The 12,192-nt window shown below is 32.1% G+C and overlaps 1 protein-coding gene across 4 annotated transcripts in view; it reads right to left on the reverse strand.

The window, feature by feature from the left end:
* Positions 1-9,166, reverse strand: part of LOC115885043 (homocysteine S-methyltransferase-like) — a 46,545-nt gene extending 37,379 nt beyond the window's left edge. Inside the window, exons 1-2 of one of the 4 annotated variants that reach the window (XM_030903827.1) lie at positions 8,983-9,166; positions 8,887-8,916 (exon numbers count right to left, since the gene is read on the reverse strand). The gene's annotated coding sequence lies outside the window, so the exon portion shown is untranslated. Of the gene's footprint in view, positions 1-8,886 lie in introns of all 4 variants that reach the window. The other 3 variants (XM_030903812.1, XM_030903819.1, XM_030903806.1) reach the window with 3 other exon arrangements.
* Positions 9,167-12,192: the final 3,026 nt, after the last annotated feature.

A 12,192-nucleotide genomic window follows, 5' to 3' on the forward strand; every position in this document is an offset into this window, starting at 1 on the left:
TTTACAGCCGGTTATCTCGAATTCGGAGGTGAAACCCCTAAGATGACTGGACTATAAAGATGTTTAATTTCAGAAAATTAATTATCTACTTCTCTATCACACCTTTATACTAAAACGTCAAGATTGGGTCAATCAATGAATCAATTACATATTAAAAAATTTAGAAATGTATGTTTTACTATACTTACATATAAACCATGCATACAGGTAGGTACTAAATCGGTGCCTATATTTTATGATATTTGTTTTGATTGAAAATTATTTTTAGGCAGTAACCAGAGATAAGAAAAAATATTAGTCAGACATAATTATAATTGATATTACATATATCATATGTAATATCAATATATGTATATACACATTATATCATATCATAACTTTATCTAGATACACAAAAAATTGATAACATTAAAATTAGTAGAATGTAAACAAATTTGGAATTTTATCGAAAAATTTTCTGCTATAAAACATAAAATGATTTACGTTTTCACTTTTGATCATCTTGGAGGAATCATCCATATAAAAAATAATATTTTTATTAATTAATTAATAAAATCCTGGTACCACAGTGACATTAACCGGGCAACCTGGACCTTATATTTTGACTTTGATATAAATAAGGAGGAATACCCTGGATGATTTCACTCTGATACAATTTGGATTTGGAACTATTAGTTACGTAATCGAGGGCGCAGGTCCACAGAACTTACGACCGAGAAAAATCAAATATTTTCCTTGATTTAAGTAAGAACAATCTTCGGATTGTCACGGGGTTTCTAACAGGACACTGTCTCCTTAACGAACACCTCAGTAGATTGAAGCTGAGAAACAACGGTGAATGCAGATTCTGTGGGGAAAATGGGGAAACACCAGAATACCTCATTACTGAGTGCGCCGTGACGACAACCGTTCGTGCCATAAACCTGAGTATTGCTGAAGTCGAAGATGGAGATCTGGTCTCTGTGGAACCGTCTCAGATACTGGCTTTTGTCAAAGCCCTGAGATTGTATGATGAGTTATAACCGAGTATAACTCATGAAAGGGGAACACACAATAGATCTGTAAGGTTACGGTGATTAACCCCGCTCCTAAACATTCTACATTCTACAATCGATAGTGCGATTTTTAAATTCATTGTTGCCAACCATAGCAATATATTCGTCGCCTGGCTTTTTACTGGAATTTAAATTTCCCGCTGGGGATTCAGGTGGTGGCCTTGCTGTAAAAAATGTAAAGTTGCCACATTTATTTATTTATTTTCTGACATTGTCATTCGTTTTGAGACTTGAAATGAATGGTTTAAATGAATTGTGTTGTGATATTTTAAGCTTAAAAATGTTTACTAGCAGACCTTGCAGTCGAACATTGTTCTTTTTAGAACCTCTTTTAGTGCGAAGTGCAAACTCATTGCAACTTTATTAAAATATTTTGAATGGGCAAGCGGTAGTAGTGGCCCTTTATGTCCGTTAAGTGCTATTAAGGAGGTGAGTTTTGTTGATGTAAATAATAAATGTTTATATCTCTCTCCCTCTCTCTCTCTCTCTCTTTAGTTCTACAAGAGGAATGTAGTGGTTAGGTGATGTGTGAGGTTTGTCTCAATAATTCCCTGTCTTGTGCTTCATGTACAAGCGTGTGATTAAAAGAAAAAAAGAAAAAGTGGGCAACGCTGTGCCGATCAAGCTTAAACACGTGACTAAAATTATATTTGATATGAACTATAGGTACATCCAAGGTATGTAGAGATCAGGGCCAGTCAACTGAGATATACGACCTTGAACGATCTGTTTTTGGGGTAGTAATTTCCTGGGGCGCTAGATGGCGTATTTTTATTTTAGTTTTTATAGTTGCCTAAAAATCCCGTACAAAATTGTTTTTGTAGTTGCCTAAATAGGCCTATTAATTATGTTCTGTCATTGTTCTGTATGTCAAATCAGTTTTCCGTTTCCGGCTTCCTCCTTCCTCTTCAGTTGTGTTTTGCCATTGAACGGAGATGTGCGTTTCGCTGTTTTCTGGTTGTTTGCCTGTGTTTTTTTTCAATCTTCATTTTACAATCGTGATTTTGTATTTTTGATTTTTTTTGAACTTTGTTTTGTGTTTGATTTTTAAGACCTTTATTAAAGGTAAGGTCTGAGTTAAAGGTCTTTGATTTATCTAACAATTTTATTTAATAATCCGAGAAAGTGAGGTGAGGTAACCTAACCAAGTCCAAATATTCGTGAATTTTATTTTTTAACAATGTAATATTTACTGTAATTTAATGTAGGTAATGGACTTAGTCACTTTCTCTTGTATTCCAACGATATTTGTTATGTGTTCTTAAATCTGGTATTATAGTAAATATTATACTTTTCAATCTGTTGTTTTATTTGTTTGTAAAATGTTTCGTGGTATAATTTTCTGTAAATTAAAATAAACTATTTATTGTAGGTTTTTATGCACATAAAATGATATAAGCAAACCATTTAACACTTTACAATAGTTTGCATACCTTTATATGTAAATCCTTGTTTTTTACCATTTGACTTGTTTGCCAACTTGGGCCCAATCAGATGACTACACATTATTTTGTAGAAATCTGATTGGCTTTAACTGGCGAACAAGTCAATACGTCTTGCTTAAAAATAAAATGCACCTATTTAAATTTGCCGCCACCTTTGTTACTTTCCTGGGTGGCTAGATGGCGCCAAGTTCAATATACAGATTACAGATTTCTTTACAAATTTGAAACCGTTTTGAAACTAAAAAATGCATGGGAGTTAGCGTTCTTCTTTAGTGTGTTCTGTGGTAGAGATGTACCAAAGTGATAGAGTATTATCGCGCTTCATTGTTTAGCCCTTATTATCGTGACTCCTCACGTGACTCACATTTGTAATATTGTTTCTTTTATTAAAATTTAATTCAACTAAATTAAAATCAAAAACACCAAAATCTAAATTTAGCAGTTTATAAAATATTATGCTAGTAATAATGTACCTACAAACTGGGCAACTGCATGCACAATTACGTATTTATTCGTATTTTCTGTGGCGTTTGAATTTTCAGCAATGAATCTCTTAAGTGCATTAATAGAATCAATGTCAACAACACACTCTACAATATTATATATGCAACTTTGTATATGCTAATAGTGCCAATAATGTATGTTGTGCTTTATCTTTGTTGTCACACCGCTAACAGATGTACGCAAAATAGTACATTTTTTATATTGATACTTAAATAGCTGTCTGAAATTACATTACGCTAAGAAGCGTTTTAACAAAAAAAAACCTTCGGAACAAGAGAAAGAGCTATCATCTACCAGGTACCATATGAATGCGTTGAGTCGTATATTGGAAATACAAAACGTCCCCTAAATGTACTACTTAAAATCACAAAAAACATATGCAGAGGGGTGCAACAACGAAGTCTGGCATTGCAGATCATATATGGTCGAAACAACATAACGTAAAGTGTTTGGAAGCTCTCATTGTTCACAGGATTGATTGCAGCGAATTCAATCGGTGCAATCAATCTGTGTACCTAGGGGTGTACCTAGATCCTTGTCTAAAAATCAAAAAAGCGTTTCTATGATCATCATCGTTTTCATTCTTTGATAGACAGTAAGTAATAATCATGTTATTGCTATGTTTTGTTATTTTAGTTACAGAAGCACAACATTTATAATCACCTTTTCTGTAGCATTGTTAATCAAAATTAACAATAATCGGTTATCAAAGAATGAAAACCTAAAAATCACAGATTGCATATACAGGGGGGCCCGAACTATATTCCGGAAACTTCGGCAGCATATTCTGCAGATAAAAATAAGTAAAACAGTTCGTATAAATATATGTCCTAAAATGCTTAGTTTCAGAGATAGAGGGTGTAGTTGTCATTTTTATTTCGATTTTTTCCAAATAATTTCTGAAGTAACATCAATATTTGGATGAAAATTGGTATCTGGGAGTTTTTTGACATGAGAAATTTGATTTTGATGTCATTCTGACTCCTACTTGTAGAGGGCGCCACCTACATATTTCTTAACTGGTGTGAAGACTAATAACTTTTCATCCGTAGCTGTATAAAACTCCTGAGTAAAAAGATAAACATTTACGACGTTTTTTATGCAAAAAAGTTCTCTTCTCGGTAAAAATCGCTACGAGTAATAATGGTACTTGAGATATGTGGAATCTAAATTATAAATATCTTTCATCATTGACATAAATTAAACTGTTGACTATCGACTACTTACTCAACATGTTTATTTTTTGTCAATAATGACGTGTACTGACTATATTTTCAATCTAAATATCTTAAGAACGGTTGCTCGTAGCGATTTATACCAAGAGATCTTTTTTACGTAAAAAACGTCGACAATATATATTTATAATTCAGCAGTTTTATCAGGTACGACCGAAAAGTTATATTATTATTCTTAAACCATTTAAAAAAATGTTGTAGGTGGCGCCCTCTACAAGTAGGAGTTAAAGTCGTAGGAGTCATAATGACATTAAAATCAAATTTCTCATGTCAAAAAACTCCCAGACACTAATTTTCATCCAAATATTGACGTTACTTCAGAAATTATTTGGAAAAAATCGAAATAAAAATTAAACTTCTACACCCTTTATCTCCGAAACTAAGCATTTTAGGACATACATTTAGACGAACTTTTTTACTTATTTTTATCTGCAGAATATGCTGCCAAAGTTTCCGGAATACAGTTCGGACCACCCTGTATATTCTGTGCTAAAAATGATGTTACCATAGAAATACGTTTTGATTTTTAGCACTTTCACACAAAAATTCAACTATATTTTCATATTTGATTTAATTTTTCTCTAAGACGGCATTGAAATTTGGAAAAGTATAAACGGGATTAACCATTTTAGAACAAGCAAAGACTTTTATGAAGAATGTATTTTTCTCAAAAAGTCAATATTTAATACAAAAAAAATCCTCTTGTAAAGACAATCCGGGGACATACTGTATTGTATACAAGGTTAAATAAGATAACACTTTACAAAATAGAAAATCATTGACCACCCACCATGTCTTAAAAAACATGTAATTCTCGCCCACTTTATACATAAATTGAATTATTTAATTTTTATTATCAACTTTACAAAATAGTACAATTCTTAAAACGATTTAGTACAATAATTATTAATAATCTGTTGCTCAAACATCCTCAGCGAATTGGCCTCGTGTTATTTCAGACCTATTTGCATAGAAAAAAATCTACACGTGTATTTTATTCCTGAATATTTAGTACCCCCAAAAAGTAACAATCCGTAACAGTTTAAGTGTCAAAAACGAAAATATACAACACTGTGAAACACATTTTGTTATTGATTGCGTTTTATCTTACGTGGGTGAACGACCTTAGAATATAAACACACAATTATAATTTTCTAAACATTTTTCCGAAAAACTGAACTGGTATATTTAGCTAAAATAAAAATGTTAAGTAGATGTTAAACTAAAAATACATACTAGGTTTTTAAAATTTCTATCAGTAATAGCATAAACATAAAACTCCATTCAGGAGTTGTTATGAATAGATATTATTATGTACACACAATATATACGAATATAAGAACTTAATTATAGCAAAATTATTTAATTAAATGTAAGTTTAAAATGATTCAAGTTCAAGTAGAATTTTGAGTTAAGGAGGGTTTATATGGCTCCGTCATGCGTCGTCCGCTTTCCGTCACAATGATCGTGTTGAGCCTTGGTGTTGAGGTATTACCAGTCATTTTTGAAACAAACCAATTGGGGGTTGTTTTATATATCATTAATGAAGGGTAATAACTATTCTTAATTCTTCCGTACCTGTATTACACTACCGAATGAAAAAATATACATTTTCGCTGTTTCTTGCGTAAAAATCGCTAAGAATGCTTCTCAAGATATTTAGAATTGAAATAGTTAACAAATGTCATCATTGACAAATATTAAATATGTTGACTATATTATTTTTTTTCACCTTATTGGGTAGTGTGTTGTGGAACGGCTAACTAAGTATCAAGAACTCTCACTTAGTTAGCCAAGAAAGATCAGACCATTGATGTTGATTGAAGTATAGTGGCTTGCTGCATTGTTGAGATAATAATTTCAGATAAATTTATTATTTTTAAACTATTCTTCAGATGACTTGGTACTTGTCTAAGCCCGTCGACGTCATAATTATCGGGACCATCACAATTACCTTTTTCATATCCCATATTTTTGGACTTTTTCTGGAAGTTTATTGTATTTCTCTATATTTTCGTGATATTTCTGATGTATATTATTACTTGCAGGAATTGATATATCAATCAGGTAAGTCATTTTTTCCTCTTTATCTACCAGAGTAATGTAAGGCCTATTATGACTCACTGTTCGGTCGGTAAGTATAGTCCTATCCCAGTATACTCTCAGATCCTACTCAACACTGGCCGGCTCATATTGATAATATAGTCGTGTATCTTTCTTAATTCCTGTCTGAGCCAGTAAGTTCTGATGACCTGATACCTGCAACTTGATTATGCCTTTCTAAATACTTTGTTCGTGCTTCGGGCTAATATCCCACAGGCTGATAAAATGTGGTCTATTGTTTCTGGACATTTCTGATATTTTCTGCATAAATCAGATTCCACTGCCTCACCCAGGATATATTTGATATAATTGCGGGTCTTAATTACCTGGTCCTGGATGGCGATGAGAAAACCTTCGGTTTCTGGATTCAGGTAACCCTGAATTGCCCATTGAAGTGATTGAGGAATATCAGTTTCACCTTCGTATAAGAAGCGATAGAAATGCCCGTGTAGCTCCTTTGTTGACCACAATCTGATCTTTTCTCTGGTAGTTGAATCTTCTGGAATTTGTATGTTGCTCCGTTGGTTCTTAACCAAACTCATCTTTGAGTGGGGTGAAATTTTTGTCAGCTTTTACAATTATGCGATGCAGACAGATTCGGTGTTCGTTTTTAAAGGAATACGCTCTTAAGTCACTAATTTGTCGGTAACAAAACTCTTTAATATCTTGAATACCTCTTCCTTCTTGGTTGCGTGGTAATGTATCCTTTCCATGCAGGCCTTAGAGTAATGTTTCCTTGATCGGGTCATAAGAATGCGTATTCTGCGGTTTAGTTGGTGCAGATCGGTGTAAGGGGTCCCGGTAAAATTTTTGCACACAGGCCCGTGAGTCTGTTGTTACGCCACTAATTTCATTATAATTTTTCTAGGAAAACACTCAATTAAAAAAAAAATAAAAGTTAGCATATTACGCATTTCAGCCAAATTATTTTGTAAATGTATTGATTTTCATTCGAAGTATCTTGAGAATTTTACTAGGAGATCTACATAAAAGGCGGACTCTGACGACTCGTGTACTTGGCAAGTATGCCAATATTTGCGTACTTGGCAATTTGCGTACTTTTGTGCAAAAAGCTTGTCGCTCACGCGGTGCGACGAGTGACAAATAATTGCACAAATAAACCGCTCACACGACATGGCAAGTACCTATATGCCAATAACAAATGTTTGTACAAGTACACAAGTACAGAGTCAAAGTCTGCAGTATTTTAGTAGAAAATGTATTTTTTGACTCAGTAGTTTAATCGGACGAAATTCCAATTGCCAATTGCCAAATGGCCAATTCTAAACAATAGTATAATTGTTTTATTAGGAGTGAAAATGATACTTTTTGTGACGAAGCTGTACGTTTGACAACATTACAGGTGAGGCACAAAAAGTAATTTTTACTCCTACTTAAATTATTTTTTTAAACAATTTAAAACGTTGCAAATAAAATAAAAAGATTTAAAAGTAATACCCTGTAAGTAATTATCTTTCGAGAAATTATGGTTACACTTGTTGAATTTGACACTTTATGTCAGTTTAATAATACATATATTTCGTACTTTTGTGCTTAGGCGTAAAAGTGCTTTATTATTATGCCTAGGCGTTAAAATGACTTTTTTATATTGCAATCATTTCGCAAAAATTGATACTTTTCTGACGTTTGAAAAAAAAAACATTTATTTATAAGTTTTATAATATGTCTAAGCAGAGGCGCAACTAGGGGAGGGGGGCCAGATGACCAGTGGGTCTCGTATGAAATTGGTTTCAACCTCACATCAATAGTGTCTTACAGTGACCTAAGCCCCTCCAAAAGACTTGAAACCTCCTAAAAGTATATGTCTAGTTGCGCCCCTGTGTCTAAGTAAATTTGGACGAAAGGAATATTAATCTGTTGGATTTTTTAAGCTGGCTGCTGTAGATAATTTTCTCAGTGAAAATACGTAAATAAAAGGACTTTTTAGGGAAAAAAAAATTCTTTGAAGGGGTTGTTCCAAAAAAGGACTGCCCTTTTCAAAAAAGGATAGGTGGCAACCCTACTTGTCACAGTTGTCACTCACAAATTTAGTATTCAAATTCAAACCTTGATTCAAACAATAAACACGGTCATTATGTAACTATAGGTAGTTTGTATACGGTGAAATTCAAATATTTACATATTTTGATATTTTTCTGAAACATAGAATCAAAATTTAGACCAAGAAAAACAATATTATTCATAGTACAATATTTTGCAATTAATTTTTGTTCTTATTCTTTTTAAATCCCTAAACATAAACAAAAATTACACTTATTGTTTATATTTTATTTATCATCGATTTCTCATTCAGTATAATCTGATCTTTTATGGCACATTATATTATATTAAAATTATTTATAGCATTTTTAGTAAAAGTATTTGCATTAAATCGCACAATTTTTTAAAATAAACCTTTAAAAATCTAGAGCGTTAACCTAAAATGTTAAATTAACTGGCTTCAAGAACACAAATTATAGGAGCAAAACAGTTCTGTAAACAGAACGGTCACGAGTAAATTAGCTAATTTTATGAATGACTTACATTTAAAACGGCCTGTTTCTGTGTTCCTCTCTATCTAAAAAATATCACAGACGATTAATTTGTGGAGTTATTTGTGTTTATAAAATAGAACCTTACAAAACTAAACAGTCTCTTTAACTCACAACCACTCGCGATAAACTGAAAACAGTGAACTCCGACGAAGGTTAGAGATGGGAAATCAGTGGAGGACACAATATACACTGCTCGACGTAAATAAACCTGATAAAGAATTATTTTTTCGGAATTGAGAGATCAAGGAATGATGTCTGACACGCTGATGCGACTGATGGTTGCTAGGCAACAATGGACCAAAATACACTGCGTTTAAAGAACAGTTTGTTCTGAATTCGGTCGCGCTTGCCTTGTATTGGGGTCTTTACTATTTTTATTATTACTATTTTTATTAGTTACTATTTACTATTATTTATTAGTTTATTTAATTTTTCGTTAAAATTTATTAGTTTGGTTTTGTTCAGATTTATTAAAATGGGGAATTAATAGTTATTTTTGTTTTTCAAGCCAGTGATATTAGTTTATCAAAAAATGACTTTATTATACAGGGTGTCCCAGAAATAAGTGCCAGTATTTTAAGGGGTGGTAAACAATGACATCGAAATAAATTAGACCCGGCGACTTACATTTTGGCGAAATCCATCATTGCCTTAGAAAATTGCATGCATGCCAAATTTCCACTACCGGCCGCATTTAAAATGAAATCTTACCTACGTATACGTATGGGGATAGCTAACCCACATTGTAAACCAGGAATTCCAAATATAAGTTACGTCGTAGAATACTTTAAACCGATAATAATTAAAGGTAGCCTAGTATCACGAACTACTCCCAATCAGCATTATCCGTTATTTAACTCTTCTGTAATTATAATTTTTAGATTTTAAGAAATTTAACATAAAACAATCGACAACGTCGCAACGCCAGCTGATACTGAAAACGTACGCATTTTACTATCTTTACTCCTAAATTCAGGCAGCCAACAAAACATTCAGTTCGAATTCGTTCATAAATTGGTTTACGGCGTTGCCAATGTGTTGTGGTTTTTCGAAATGTTTTATGAGGTGATTTCCAGATATTTTAGTGTTTTGTGGTATTATTTTTAGTGATTTTATTCAGAAACAATAAGACAATGGTGCGAGCTTGCTTAATTTGCAAAAATAGAGACGATTTAAACCTAGAAGTTTCATTTCGAAGGTGAGTAAGGCTATGTTACATCAGTGCGGTGCCGAAAGGTAAAATAGAGAAAAATCTTTGGAAATATGTATTAGTAAATCACACAATTTTTGGAATGTACCGTTATAAGTAATGAATTACATTAAGTTAGTTTCGTCACGTTTGGTTTTATTGAATATTTTGCTCATAATTTTAATTATTAAAACCAAGTATACAAATACCAAGTATACAAATGCGATTAATTTGTTGAAAAGATATATAAAAAAATTAAAGATGCCACAATTACGAAAAATGTTCATAAGCGAAATACCATATGATCGAGAAAAAAACGGCGTCAGCGATGGCTATGAAATGAAGATCGCTGTCATTTTATATGTAAAATTATATGGGGATGTCATCGATATTCATTTCTAAGCCAACTGGAATCATACTGATTGTTATTAGGATTTTAGTTGTTAAAGATGATTTTTAAGTGTAAAATCAAAATAGATTTATATAATGATTGAAAAAAAGTTAAGGGAAGAGTACGTTGGATATTACATACTAAATACCGAATGATCGAAAAAACGGTATCGAAGACTGCTGGGAATAACAATCGAATATAATTTGGCGAGGTCTATTTCTAGATGTCATTTATTAAAATTGACATAAAGCTTGTCAAAAACTAATACTAATTATAGAAAAATTATAAAAGGATAGAACGTTTCCAGAAACACAAACCGATATCCAAAAAAAAATTTCGAATTTATACTACACCATTTAAAAATCAAATACAACCTTAAGGCCTACTACTGCCAGTAAGTGCCATTAAAAAATAAACAAGAGTAGGGGTCATGACATATCACCTCGCCAAAATTATCACTGATTGTCATTTTTTACGCCGTTTTTTTTTTCGATGGTATAATGTTTGTGGTAATAGAGCAATTTATTTTTTGTTTTGTTTATTAATGCTATAAAAAATTATATAGTTTAAAAGATGAATGCATCTTTGTTTGATATGTTTTATAAAGCATTACTTATTTTTTGTTTGGTAATTTCTAATGAAAAGTTAATTATTTATTCAGTACAAGGTCCCGATTATCCGCGAAGAAACTGTTCCAGAAATAAGTAAATATTTTAGAAATTTTCTTTTGTTTAACAAAGATCTTTATTATTGTTGCTATATAGTAATATTTTTATACCTAATATAAAATTGTAATTAGTCACGACAGTTTTAAAATATTCTCATTTTCCACCGTTGCTTCAAGCAAAATAATAACCATTAATTCACATAAATGTTTTATAAAAGTCGTCGTCGGCTCGTATTCATTGAATGCTTGATGGATTATATTACTACTGGAGCAATTTACAGACTTTATACTATGGAAATGTGCATATCATAATATTTCAATTAGTTATTTTCAATTTATTGGAGTACAGAAGTAGTCATTTTCAAAATTTGAAGAGCCATCGAGCACAACAATATATCGTATCCAAAAATCATACCGTATGATCGAATAAAAACGGCGTCAACGATGGCTACGAAATGAAGATCGCTGTCATTTTATATGTAAAATTATATGGGAAATGTCATCGATCGTCATTTCCAAGCCAACTGGACGCCGCTTTTTTTCCCGGTATTTACGCGGATATAATATTAAATTATATATTACAATCAAAGTAACTACGCCCATGACACACTTTCTCAAGATCTCTGAACAGCGTTGCCATTCTCACGGGAATCCTTCATGACTGCGATCAGCCCGTCTTGTTCCCACTCGCATAGAGCAAGTAACGAATATCTGATTCTGATCTTTTCCTTTTTATGAATGAAATGCCGGGTCTACTTTATTTAGAGGTCATTGGTGGTAAACGTGGCCAAAAGAAACATATCTTCTCTTTACCAATTTGAACTTAGATAATTTATTATATTTAGATACATAATTTAAGTTAAGAAGCTCTTAACTCACGCATTTTGAGTGAGTTAAGAGCTTCTTAACGCATTTTCATTACCGCACTCCTTGTTTAGATAACTACCAAAGAGAAAAAAATATTTTGTAAAATATTTATTTTGCACTAAATATCTACTAAATACAAATAAACTGTTCTATTGATAATAATTATAAAAACATGAAAATT

The sequence above is a fragment of the Sitophilus oryzae genome, unplaced genomic scaffold (assembly GCF_002938485.1).
Source record: "Sitophilus oryzae breed Bouriz unplaced genomic scaffold, Soryzae_2.0 scaffold_111_pilon_pilon, whole genome shotgun sequence".
In the NCBI taxonomy this organism is placed as follows: domain Eukaryota; kingdom Metazoa; phylum Arthropoda; class Insecta; order Coleoptera; family Curculionidae; genus Sitophilus; species Sitophilus oryzae.